Raw genomic sequence first — 13,926 nt, 5'->3', positions numbered from 1 at the left:
CTTTCATGCAATATGACTCCATAAAGGCAGTAGATCCAAGGTCTAGGGACTCAATCATGCCTAGATATAGAGGCTAACAACTTATTACAACACACAATGCACAAACAAGCTTAGGGAATGGCTCAAGAAGGACTTTCATGTAAATAATAGAGACTACAAGCATGAAAACAGAGGGGAAACGAGCTATACCTCAAGGCAAACGTTGAGATGACACAAAGATGCCTAGCCTCCTTCTCCTCTTCTTGATCTACTCTTCTTTCTCCTCAAAATCTTCAAAAACACACCAAAACACTTCAATCTCACAAGGAATAAGGGTATAAACGATGTTGGGAGCTTTGAGGGTGAAGGGGGCGAGCTTAGGGGCGGATAAGAGGGTTTAAATAGGGTGCAAACCCTTGAAATTTAGGGTTTCAACAGACAACGGTGACTCGCCGAGCCCAGAATATGGACTCGCCGAGTCGCCAACTTAAACGTGCCCCTGGACCCCATCCCTACTCGGCGAGTCGGACCTACAACTCGCCGAGTCCATGGCTAAAAATGACAAATACTTAGATAAATTTTACGTACCAAGAACCAGGTGCTACAAATCTCCCCCACTTATTTTAGACTTCGTCCTCGAAGTCTGCCGCTCGATCCTAAAACATCTCGGGGTAATGCTCCATCATTTCTTCCACCGGCTCGCAAGTCCATTCTGAACCCTTGCGGTGCTGCCATTGCACTTTCACTAGCTCCACCCTCTTGTTCCTTAGATCCTTCGACTTCCGGGCGAGGATTGCGACTGGGCGCTCAATGTAATTCAGGTTGTCATCAATCTGTATATCCTCTAATGGCACCACCATTGAATCATCCACGAGACACTTCCGCAGCTGGGAGACATGGAAGGTGTTGTGGATTTGGCTGAGCTCGGCTGGCAGATCCAGCCTCTATGCTACCTTGCTCACCCGGGCTACAACCCTGAACGGTTCGATGAATATCGGGCCCAACTTGCCCCACTTCCATAATCGAATGACGCCTTTCCAAGGCGACACCTTCAAAAGAACCATATCCCGAACCTGGAACTCCAGGTCTGATCGACGCTTGTCGGCGTAACTTTTCTATCGACTCTGCGCAGTCTGAAGCCTGCTCCGAACCTGCTGGATTCTCTCAGTCGTCTTGAGCACCACCTCGGTGCTCCCCATGACCCTCTGGCCAACTTCACCCCAGCATATCGGGGTCCTGCACCTCTAATCGTACAATATCTCGAATGGGGGATGGTTAATACTTGCGTGGTAGTTGTTGTTTTACGAGAACTCAACCAAGGGAATATAGGTATCCTAGCTACCACCGAAATCTAGCACGCATGCCCGCAACATATCCTCCAAAGTATGGATAGTCCGCTCACTCTGACCATCCGTCTGCAGGTGAAAGGCGGTGCTAAAATGCAGACGAGTGCCCAACTCATCATGAAACCTCTTCCAAAACCTGGAAGTGAACCGCACATCTCGATCTGATATCACTGACACTGGCACCCTGTGCCGTGCCACTATCTCCCTGATATAGATATCGGCCAACTTTTCGGACGAGATACTCTCCGGAATAGGAATAAAATGGGTGCTCTTGGTCAACCGATCAATGATGACCCAAATCGAATCTACTCCTCGCGTCGTTCGTGGAAGCTTAGTGATAAAATCCATCATAATATCCTCCCATTTCCACAACGGGATATCCAACGGCTGCATCTTGCCGTGCGGTCTCTGATGCTCGGCCTTGACCTTCTTGCAGGTCAAACACCGCTCGACGTACCACGCCACATCCCGCTTCATGCAAGGCCACCAATAGTCTAGGCAAAGATCCCGATACATCTTTGTCGCCCCTGGATGAATAGAGAATCGGGATTTGTGCGCCTCCTCCATCAAGATCTGGCGCACGCCTCCATGATACAGCACCCACACCCTACGGTGTAGTGTCAATAAACCCCGGTTATCATAATCAAAGGAGGTGACTTGACCCACTATTCGCTCACTCTTCCGATGCTCCTCCTTCATAGCCTCCTGTTGAGCCTCTCAAATCTGCTCCAACAGGGGAGTCACCACAGTCATCCTCATGCAAATTCCCCTGATCGGCGCTGCTTTGCGGCTAAGCTCATCGGTCACCACATTGGCCTTCCACGGGTGGTAAAGGATCTCGCAATCATAATCCTTCACCACGTCCAACCACCGATGCTGCCTCATGTTCAGATTCGGCTGATCCATGAGGTACCTCAAACTCTTGTGGTCCGTGTAAATGGTATATCGAACCCCATAGAGATAATGCCGCCATATCTTGAGGGCGAAGACCACCACCGCCAACTCTAAATCATGCGTCGTGTAGTTCTCCTCGTGAGGCTTCAGCTGCCTCGAGGCATAAGCAATGACATGCCCCCTCTGCATCACAATATACCACAAAATCCTCCACGCCCTCGGGCAGGGCTAAGATCAGCGCCTCGCACAATCTCTGCCTCAGAGTCTCAAACGATGCCTGCTGCTCAGACCCCCATCGAAAGACCACGACTTTCCTAGTCAACCGTGTCAGGGGTACGACTATCTTGGAGAAATCCTGAATGAACCTCCGATAGTAGCCTGCTAATCCTAGGAAACTCCGAATCTCAGATGGAGACTTCGGAACCTCCCACCTCATCACGGCCTCCACCTTGGCCAGGTCTTCTGAAATCTTGTTCTGGTTGACGAGATGCCCAAGAAACTGCACCTCGCGCAACCAAAACTTACATTTGGAGAACTTGGCGTACAAGCTCTCCCTCCTCAAGGTCTCCAAAACCTCTCTCAGATGCTCCTCATGCTCCTCCTGAGTCTTGGAATAAACCAAGATGTCATCAATGAAAACAATCACAGACCGATCCAGCATCGGCCTGCACACGTGGTTCATGAGGTCCATGAACGCAGCAGGAGCATTGTTGAGCCCAAACGACATCACCATGAACTCATAATGGCCATAACGCGTCCGAAACGCGGTCTTCTATATATCCTCCTCTCTAACACTCATCTGATGATAGCCTGAACGCAAATCGATCTTGGAGAACCAGGATGCTCCCTGTAACTGATCAAAGAGGTTATCAATCCTCGGGAGTGGGTAACGGTTCTTCACCGTCACCTATTCAGCTCCCGGTAATCTATGCACATCCGATGCGACCCGTCCTTCTTCTTCACAAACAGGATTGGGGCTCCCCAGGGTGAACTTCTCGGACGAATAAATCCCTTGTCTAGCAGCTCATGCAGCTGCGTAGACAACTCCTGCATCTCAGGAGGAGCCAACCGATAGGGTGCCTTGGCTATTGGAGCCGCACCAGGAACTAGGTCGATGCTGAACTCTATCTGACGCTCCGGTGGTATTCCAGGAAGCTCCTCCGGGAACACATCAACGTAGTCTCGCACCACTGGAACCTCGCTCACCGTCGCCTTACCCATCTCCCGGGTATCCATAACATACGCGACATACCCCGCGCATCCCTGCTGAAGGTAGCGCCTAGCTCTCACTGCTGAACATATTATAGGTCCACGCTGTGGCCTCTCGCCGTGGATCACCAACTCTCCCCCGCACTAGTTGTTGTGCGCAATCTATCACCGCTCCATTAGGGCTCAACCAATCCATGCCTATAATCACCTTGTTCCCCCGCAAAGGAATGGGAACTAAATCCACCAAATAGCGCTCCTCAAATAACCTCAAAACACAATCCCTGAACACTGCTGATGCTCGCACCAATGGATCATCGGCAATCTCCACCTCTAAAGGGCAATCCAACATGTCTGAGGACTCAGTAAACCTCTTGCTAAGCACAAGGGGAAACAAATGATCGGGTGGCACTCGAGTCGAACAACACCTGAATCGGAATACCGTTCACATGGAACAATCCTAATGCATATACACAGAGCACATATCAATAACATAACATCATAACATAAAGTAGAGGGAAAGAATCATACCTATCACCACGTCGGATGCGGCGCGTGCCTCTTCTGCAGTCAGCTGAAAGGCCCGGCTCCTCACCACTAGAGCCTCTGCCTTGCCCTGCCGGCCATCTATAACCCGCAGGGTAGCTGGAGTTGGCGCCTTAACCGGCGTTGGTGATGTCAACTGGGGGTAATTGGCCTTCTTGTGGCCCCTCTGGTTGCAATGGAAACACAGCAACTCAGACGTCTGTATCACAGGTACAGGGGCAGTACAATCCCTACTAAAATGCCCCGACTTGCCGCACTTATAGCAGCCCAACGATCCCAGTCTACATGCCCCCTCATGAGGCCTTCCGCATTGCCTGCAGCGGCTCGGTCCTGACTGGCCTTTCGGCCTAACATTTGATCCCTTGGGCTTCTTCCCCGAAGCCCCTCCTGTCTGTCCCTCATCTGTCTTCCTCTTCCGGACGTGCTCCTGATCTATCTCTCTCTCCCTCGCCCTGGTAATCATAGAGTCCAAGGTAGGGCAAGCTGAAAAATTGACATGCTCTCGAATATCAACTCGGAGCATGTCATGGTAGCGGGTCCTCCTCATGTACTCATCACCCGCATACTGGGGCACTAATAATGCCCTCTCCTGGAACTTGGCGGTGATCTCCACCATAGTGTCCGTCATCTGCCTCATATCCAAAAACTCCCTGGTCAGCTGCTGAAGCTCGACAGCCGGCGCAAACTCTGTCATGAACCTGGTAGCAAAGTCCGACCATGTCATAGCCTCGACAACCGAGGCTCCCAACGAGTCGCTCACGGACTCCCACCAATCCCTCGCTCGATCTCGTAAACACCTTGCCGCAAGCCTCACCTTCGACCTCTTAGGGCAGAGGCTAATCGTCTGTGCGGACTCAATGTCTGCAATTCATCGCCTGGAAGCTATGGGGTCCTTTGCCCCATGAAAATCCGGCGCACCACTGCACCCGAAGTCCTTGAAGGACAGTGTGCGGGATCCTGACTAGCCAGATGCCATGTCGCTCCTGAATGCCCTGAGGCGATCCTCCATCATCTCCAATATCCTTTCCTTGATCGACCCGAAGATAATGGGGGTCGACTCAAGGATGCCTCTGGTGATCTCTGACACAATGAACTCGCGTAGCCCCTCATCTACTGGCTCGGAACCTGGTCCCGAACCTGATCCCTCTCCTGTACTGCCAACTGCTGGCCTCGGGCGTAGTACCACCATTCTCAAAATACAAAAGAAATAACAACTGTTAGCGATACTGATACCTATAGAGGGATCACACCTACTACAAGTTCCCTGGTCTTATCTTGGCCAACCTCGGTTCGGGTACGGATCCTCTGCTTTCAGTAGTACGGTCCCATACTACCTTCCACATCTATCCGTACCTTCTCCAAAGACTGCCTTGAATTTACCAGGTCCCTTCCACTACCGTTGATCGCTGCTACTCTTATCCTAGGCTTTCCCTAGGAAACCTCTGACTCCACCCAACCCAGTCCTCAGCTGATGAAGGCCTCTTGGTGATGCCAATTAACTATTACCTGAATACAATCACATGTGACGAGGCTCGGATAATCCTTCGAGTAAGGGACTCATCTCTACAACGGTTAGGACTCAAACAAGAACTACGCAATAGAGTCAAATCCAACACTCTGATATTATTCAACCCTGATCACATGTGACTTTAACGTATTCACCTAACAGCTAACTCCCATCACTTCAAAGCCCACATAGCACAAAGCAAACAACATTTGGACACAAAGAAAACAATCTCAAGCAACTCTATCCTCATAGATAAAAGCTGAACTAGCATACAATGATAAACTCGTACTATCAGGAATAACCTAAACAGGCTACCCTACTGCTGTCTACTCAATTCTAGCATGCAACTTTTCGTATATTAAAGCACATAAAGCAGGCACATAAGGCATCACTCCTAGATCCTTAGTCCTATTCTATCATGTTGTTCTACAGAAACTGATAAACATATATAAACTTGTATGGGTACATTGGGGAATACTTACTTGAGCTTGGCCGGTCACGCACATCACACACTTTGTTCTTTCTTGAAACCCTTTACTTATCCTTTTAGAAAACATTTTCTCTTTCCAAAATCTTTTAATCCCTCGATTTAAGTTCAAGCACCCCCCCCCCCCCGAAGGTGTGTCCGAATCCCTCAAACCAGGGCTCTGATACCAACTTGTAACACCCCAAAAATACGAGCCAAAAATTTCATTTTTGAAAACATATACTTAGCAAAACATTCGAATTAAAACGTTTACCATCATAACATTTTATAAAGATATCTCATGTCTGTAATTTTTTTTTCATAAAACATAATAATGTCAGAGTACACATTCCCAGGAAGATCTCATGGTGCAGAATACGGAGCATGTGTGTGATGGGCCGCTACCGTGCCAGCTTTTTCCCCTTCGAAGAAGAGGTACCTGAAACCAAAATTGAAAACTATAAGCACGAAGCTTAGTGAGTTCCCCCATTGTACCGCATACCATACAATCGCATATCATACATATTGCCAGGCATTCTGGGGTGCCCGACCTACCCTGTACAGTCATTCTGGGGTGCCGACCTACCCGTGTCAAGCCGTTATGGGGTGCTGACTACCCATGTCAAGCCATTATGGGGTGTTGACTACCCTTCGGTCCTGACGACCGAACCTCGGGGACTATTTCACCCCTACTGCTACTATCACATATATCATAACATAACATATTATCAGACATATCTGGGGTGCCTGAACTACCCTTCGGTCCTATCAACCGAATTCGGGGACTGGTCCCCTGCTACTACCTCTATCTCATATAATACAACAAGCCAGCATGCAAACATATAATCACACGCTGTCAGACGTGTCTGGGGTGTCTGACTACCCTTCGGTCCTAACAACCAAACTTTACTACTATCACATACAACATATCATGCTAGCATATAACATATCAGGTAGTAGCAAGCCTAGATGATATCACAAAGACAATCATCTATCATATGTCTCCTACTGGTGGGTCGGCATTGTGGCCTTAGACCCACCGCTACTGGAAGGTAACTCACCTCGTAGTAGCTGCTGATCTCTGTGGGAATGGTCTGTCTGCTGCTGCTGCTTCGGAAATCCTCCGGCTACAATTCCCACCAAACACTTAGTCAAATACTGCTAACCGCCTTCAAGGTAAATTGTCCATTTACCCTTAACAAGTCATGAGTCAAGTCACAGTCAACTGCCAGTTGACCAGACTCGCCGAGTTGGCTTGCCAACTCATCGAGTCCCTTTCTCTATACCCAAGGCCAATAGTCCTTCATCCTACTCGCCGAGTTTTATGAACAACTCACCGAGTTCACCTTCATCCGAAGAACACTCTAGGCTGTGACTCGCCGAGTTGTATGAACAACTCGCCGAGTTGTATGAACAACTCGCCGAGTTGTTCTTGAGACAAGAAGATTGCCATGAACTCGCCGAGTCATGGCATTGACTCGCCGAGTGACTTCATGAGTGAGTCTAGCTTCCGGCCCACTGAGTCACACCCAATGACTCATTACTCCCAACCCGCCAATGCGAAAAAGGGGAAACTCGGGGACTCGCGACTTGACTCGCCGAGTCCGAGGGACGACTCGCCGAGTCGGCCACATGCAATTACTATACACTCGATTTTTCTTGAATCCAGCTCATGCCATTCACAGACCTGGGTTTCTAAGGCATGGATTACACGTAAAGTTTCCAACTTTACGTGTAGATAATCACCAATGAACGTTTTAGGGCTCAAAGTGCACCAAACGGGGTAGATCTAGGGCTTTCATGCAAAATGACTCCATAAAGGCAGTAGATCCAAGGTCCAGGGACTCAATCATGCCTAGATATAGAGGCTAACAACTTATTACAACACACAATGCACAAATAAGCTTGGGGAATGGCTCAAGAAGGACTTTCATGTAAATAATAGAGACTACAAGCATGAAAACAGAGGGGAAACGAGCTATACCTCAAGGAAAACGTTGAGATGACACAAAGATGGTTGGCCTCCTTCTCCTCTTCTTGATCTACTCTTCTTTCTCCTCAAAATCTTCAAGAACACACCAAAACACTTCAATCTCACAAGGAATAAGGGTATAAACGATGTTGGGAGCTTTGAGGGTGAAGGGGGCGAGCTTAGGGGCGGATAAGAGGGTTTAAATAGGGTGCAAACCCTTGAAATTTAGGGTTTCAACAGACAGTGGTGACTCGCCGAGTCTAGAATATGGACTCGCCGAGTCGCCAACTTAAACATGCCCCCAAACCCCGTCCCTACTCGGCAAGTCGGACCTACAACTCGTCGAGTCCAAGGCTAAAAATGACAAATACTTAGACAAATTTTATGTACCAGGAACCAGGTGCTACATTTATAGTTGAACATGTTGGTTATCTTCTTTATAGTTGTTATGCTCGTTATGCTGTTGAATTTTAGTTAAAAAAAAAACTATGTACGATTATTGTTTTGTTTGTTGTAGGTTAAGATTAAGAGGATATAAGACTAGGTTGGATGATTTTGGCGGTGATGAATCACTAGTCGATCAGTTGGAACACTAGAGACACGCACTTGGAGAAAGAAGACTCCATACACATGATGTTGGTCATAAAGTGAAAAATATAGCACCTTATAACATGTCGACTTCCTCAACAAATATTGTGGACTTAAATGTGTTTTCTATTAAGTTGAATAAGTAATTAAGTCAACAACTTAATTAACAGATGAAAAAAAAAATTCATGACTCAAAATCCAAACTCTTAAACCACTACCAGTTTAATTCAGTTTTAATCCATTACAACTACAACACCCAAACTAGCAGGTGATGAATAAAGATGATCAATATGATCATGCGCAAAGTTCTAATGAATCCTATTAAATTAGGTAGTATGTGTAATTTGTGTGGAACTCTTAAATATTTTCAAATTAGGTGAAATGTTTTGATAAACAACTTTTATACGAATTTTTAAATGTTTTGAGATTATATCATATTTTAATGATTTTACTGTTAAATTTATTGTTTTAACTATTTTGTATTTGAGAAAAGTGGGAAAATAAACAAAAAAAACACAGTAGTATGTATGCATGGAGGTATAGCTATAGAGACGATACATCGTCCACATAGATAAACTTATAGAGATGAATGGACGTTTCTATAGATTTGTCTATGGGGACGATATGGCATCTCTAAAGCTACCTTGTAGAGGCAACATGTTGCTACTATAGTTCAAGGTATGGGGACAATAATCCGTCTCTATAGTTACAAATATGGATACGACATGTCGTCTCTATAGGTTAATCTAAGTCATTTTTGTAATATTTTAATTATTTTTTTTTTATTTATTCGGAAACGTATAGCGATGAACCAACATATACAATATGTCGTCTCTAAAGGTCACATATTCCGACGATATCTATGATGAAGACAATAGTAGCTATTGGGAGGAAGCTATGGCGACTAAGGTCATAGCCTACAGGCACAACTTTTCATCACAACCATTTATAGGATCGGCTTTAGAACCTACAGAGATGACAATTGTTGTCTCTGTAAGTCCTGTTTCTTGTGGTGTAAACACCTAAAAATGTAACGAGGTAAAATAGCAACCTTTCCCACTTTGGGTATCTACCCTGTAAGGAACCATTTTCAACATATGAAAACGAGAGCAAGACGTCAACTATGAGGTATATATCTTTTTCAAGAGTGATAAGTGCTCAAAGACAAATGCTTAATATGATATATCATCAAATAAATTTGTAAGGCAAGTGATTGGTGCATTAAAGACACAAACATTATTAACTAAAATTGTAATCATAGGTGTTTTGTGTTGGAAAATTAGTTTTACTAACTTTCAAAAATTGTTTTTTTTTTTTTCATTTTTGAGCATGAATTTTGGACTCCAAATATAATCAAAATGTACAAAATATTATATGTTCATATTCTTCTTCATGATACCTTCATTTTGATAAATCACACGTCCAAAACAGATTAAAATTAAATGAGATATAATATGTTAAAATGAGGCCTTTGGAAGTGGAATAATTAGTAGGGCTGTCAAATCGGGCAGTCATGTCGTGTTTTTGTCTGACATGACACGATACGACAAGGTTTTGGATGACACGAACACGACACGACACGATGTCGTGTTTTTTTTCATTAACACGAAAACGAACTAATTAAAACACGACAACACGACACGACACGACAAAGATAATATTACATAACTATTAGTGTATTTCATTCATAATTAAATATATATAACACGATAAAAACGACAAACACGAAAAACACGACAATCATATGCTTAGTCGTGTCAATTTCGTGTCGATTTATGAACACGAACACGACACGACACGACATCGTGTTTTTTAATTTTGACACGAACACGACACGAACACGAATTCAAATTTTGATTTCGTTTTGTTTCGTGTATTTTTGTCGTGTCATGTCATAAATTGACACCCCTAATAATTAGGTTTTTTGCTTTATCCCATATAGGTGAGGAAGAAGAAAAGAAAATAAGTTTATAACTAGGACTTTTTTCCTTGTAAGAATTATATAACTAAGGGTCCTCTTCTAGGCACACAGGGGGTGCAATTATGAGCTAGTTTGGCTCACTACTTGTATGCGAGCGTGCGTCTTGCGAGTATCAATGCACCACTGGTTGACCAAAAAAGTTAAAGGATCTTTTTGCATTTATTATTATTTATTTATTTTGCAATTGTATAAGTTATAAACCCGAAATTAAAAGCCATTACTCATATATTTCAGTATGATTTCTTGATTAATTGCATTATTTAATTTTGATAATTACGATTTCGTATTAATCACATCAATTACGTTTTGCAATATAATTATTGTACCTCCTTCATTGATTGAGTTACACCAGATGATCGAAATGTCTCTTTCTCTCTTCCAATTCTACTTCTGCTTCTTCCTCATGTTGGAACCATGGTATGATCCAGGCAAGTGAGGGTTCTGACAATCTAGAAAAATTGTTTTATATTGTTGTATCCTCGGAGAGACGAATTTGTTTTAAAGATACTATATTAAACATAGACCTCAATAAACAATTACTACTTTTGTTCTTTCATGCATTTTGTAGGTTATATTTTCCTAACATTTCAAAGACATATATATTCTAAAACTAAAAACTAATTAAGGCAAGTCAATTTACATCAATTACATGAGTATGCACACATGTTTAATTCAATATATCAAGTTTTTTATTTTCTATTTAAGAAAAAGTATATATAAAAAAATACAAACACAACGTCTCTTTTAGCCCGCCTCTTAAAGCAATCTTAGATTTAATATTGATCCGGATGTTCGTAATCATTACAAACCCAACAGGGAAACAAAAGTTTCGTAACATATTTATATTAATATTTGTATGATAGACTCTCAAACCTTTACAAAAAGTTCTTACAATCAACAATATCCCCATTCCCTTGTAAACAAAGTCAATAAACACTTTAGCAAAACTATTGCCTTTAATTTAACCCCATCAACTGTCGGGGTCTTTCCAAACTCACAACCTTTTGCTTCAATCAAGCAACAAATTTAGCAAAAAGAATAAGCGTACGACACTTTAAATAACTCGGCATCCTTTCTTCCTTACCAACACAAAATAGTATTACTATTAATCTCGGTAGGATTAAACCCTTAATATGCTTAACAAAAAGACAAAGGCTTCCACCGGGACATAGCTCTGGAGACTTGGTTATAGTTTTAACTAATTTAGAATGGCTAATAATAATTGACCAAAGCTCTAGTTAGAGGATTAGGTATGCAATAAGGAAAATTAAAAGGGTTGCATGGGCTTTGGTGAAAAATTCTACAACTGTTTCAAACATATATCCATTATCTAGAGTCCCCCCCCCCCCCCCCTACAACTTTTTGTTTACCAGATAAATTATACTTATACAAAATAGAGATTTTGAGGCCCATAAAAAGCAAATGAATCTATCATCTAAATAATTACGGTTAGAAAACTAATAGACAAAACATGACGTTTGATAAAACTAGTTAAATAAATAAGGTAGTTAAAAGATATAAAATGATATTTAAAAAATATATTTTCATAACTAACTAAGATATATTTGGAAAATTTTAAACAAACCTATGAAAAAATTGTTTAAATAGTTTTTTTTTAAAGTTAGTTTATAAATTTTATTTTGGTTTTCAAACCTGACATATAAATAATATCAAAAAATAAAGTAATTTATCAGTTAGTTAACTATGGCTCACAAAACAAAACAAAAGTTAAACATGCATTTTTTTTCACTTACATAAGATTATAAATGTATTTGAATTATTTGTGATTTCATGTTAATACAACTATAATACATAGAATGGTACATGTATGCTTAATGCTTATATATATATATATATATATATATATATATATATATATATATATATATATATATATATATATATATATATATATATATGAGTGTGTGTGTATGTGTGTGTGTTCATGTTTGTGTGTGAGAACATTATGGCGGATCTACTATGGCGTCAGTAGTAGCACCGATAACATTTAATTTTTCTGTACGCAGTGCAAAAAATTTCAAATTTTTTTCTACTATCGTGACACTATTAAAATTTCTCGTGACACTCCTACTATGAACTCTTTCGTCCGTCCATGATAAACATATACATGCATACGTATATACATATATGCCTCCATATGGGAAAATGAATATTAGGGAGTCATATATCTAACATTAGATGTGTAACCCTTTACCCTTCAAAAATCAAAATTAGTTGTTTTGGATCAAAATGTAATTACCAGCGTTTGATTTCTTTAATATCTTCCAAAACCTTGATATCTTTACTTTTTTGATGTTGGATTTATAAAAATCGTTCGCATATTAAGGTGACATCATCTGCAATATTGCTTTTATAATCTAATTATTTATTTTAAAGACGTCGATCATCCTATGAATGTTAATTAGCAACTACTTTTTTCGAATTTAGTTATTACAGTGGACCATAAAAAATGGTGGGACATATTATGCACTATCGATTCCTTTATCCAGGTCAAACTATTGGATATATAAACAAATGAAGATAGGGTTGTTAATCAGAAGTATTTATGCTTCAAACGCTAACGGTTGATTTCATTTTTAAATAAAAATATGGGAATTCGTATTGAAAAAGATTATAATTTAAATAAAGAAAAATGTTGTGTTAATAAAAAATCAAGGTGAAAGTCAAAACATTGAGGAAACAAGAAACGAATTAAACGGAAGTTTACTTACAATATTTCAGCAAGCAAACTGGATTCAAACTCTTTTACAGGACAAACAAAGTTTCATAGTGATTTTCAAGGAAAAAATTTCCACATCTAACACCACAAGAAATAGTTTAAGTGAATCGAACTCTCAACTTCACGAACTATATGAGTATAAAATTCGGTGCATCAACACAATATATATATATATATATATATATATATATATATATATATATATATATATATATATATATATATATATATATATATATATATATATATATATATATATATATATATATATATATAAGTAAAGCAAGAAAAAGATGCCATTTGGTAAGAGTGCCATGAGCGTCGAATACCGGTAAGTGGTTATGGAATGGTAGGCGTTATTTAGCAATGAATATAAACATGTGTAAATTAATGTGAATGGGTGTGGTTGTAAATGATGAACATAAAGTGGCACGTAGTGGCATGTGAGTATCTATGAAAACAATCCTCTAACTTAATATATTAGATCTTGACATTTTCCTTTTCCACTTTGTACTTTACTACTAGCACATAATTCATTCATAATATATATATATATATATATATATATATATATATATATATATATATATATATATATATATATATATATATATATATATATATATAGAGAGAGAGAGAGAGAGAGAGAGAGAGAGACGAAATTGTTCAATGGAGAAAAAAAAGATTGAAATAGACGAATA

This window comes from Lactuca saligna, chromosome 4, assembly GCF_052625555.1.
Source record: "Lactuca saligna cultivar CGN05327 chromosome 4, ASM5262555v1, whole genome shotgun sequence".
In the NCBI taxonomy this organism is placed as follows: domain Eukaryota; kingdom Viridiplantae; phylum Streptophyta; class Magnoliopsida; order Asterales; family Asteraceae; genus Lactuca; species Lactuca saligna.
This window is presented reverse-complemented; position numbering follows the sequence as displayed.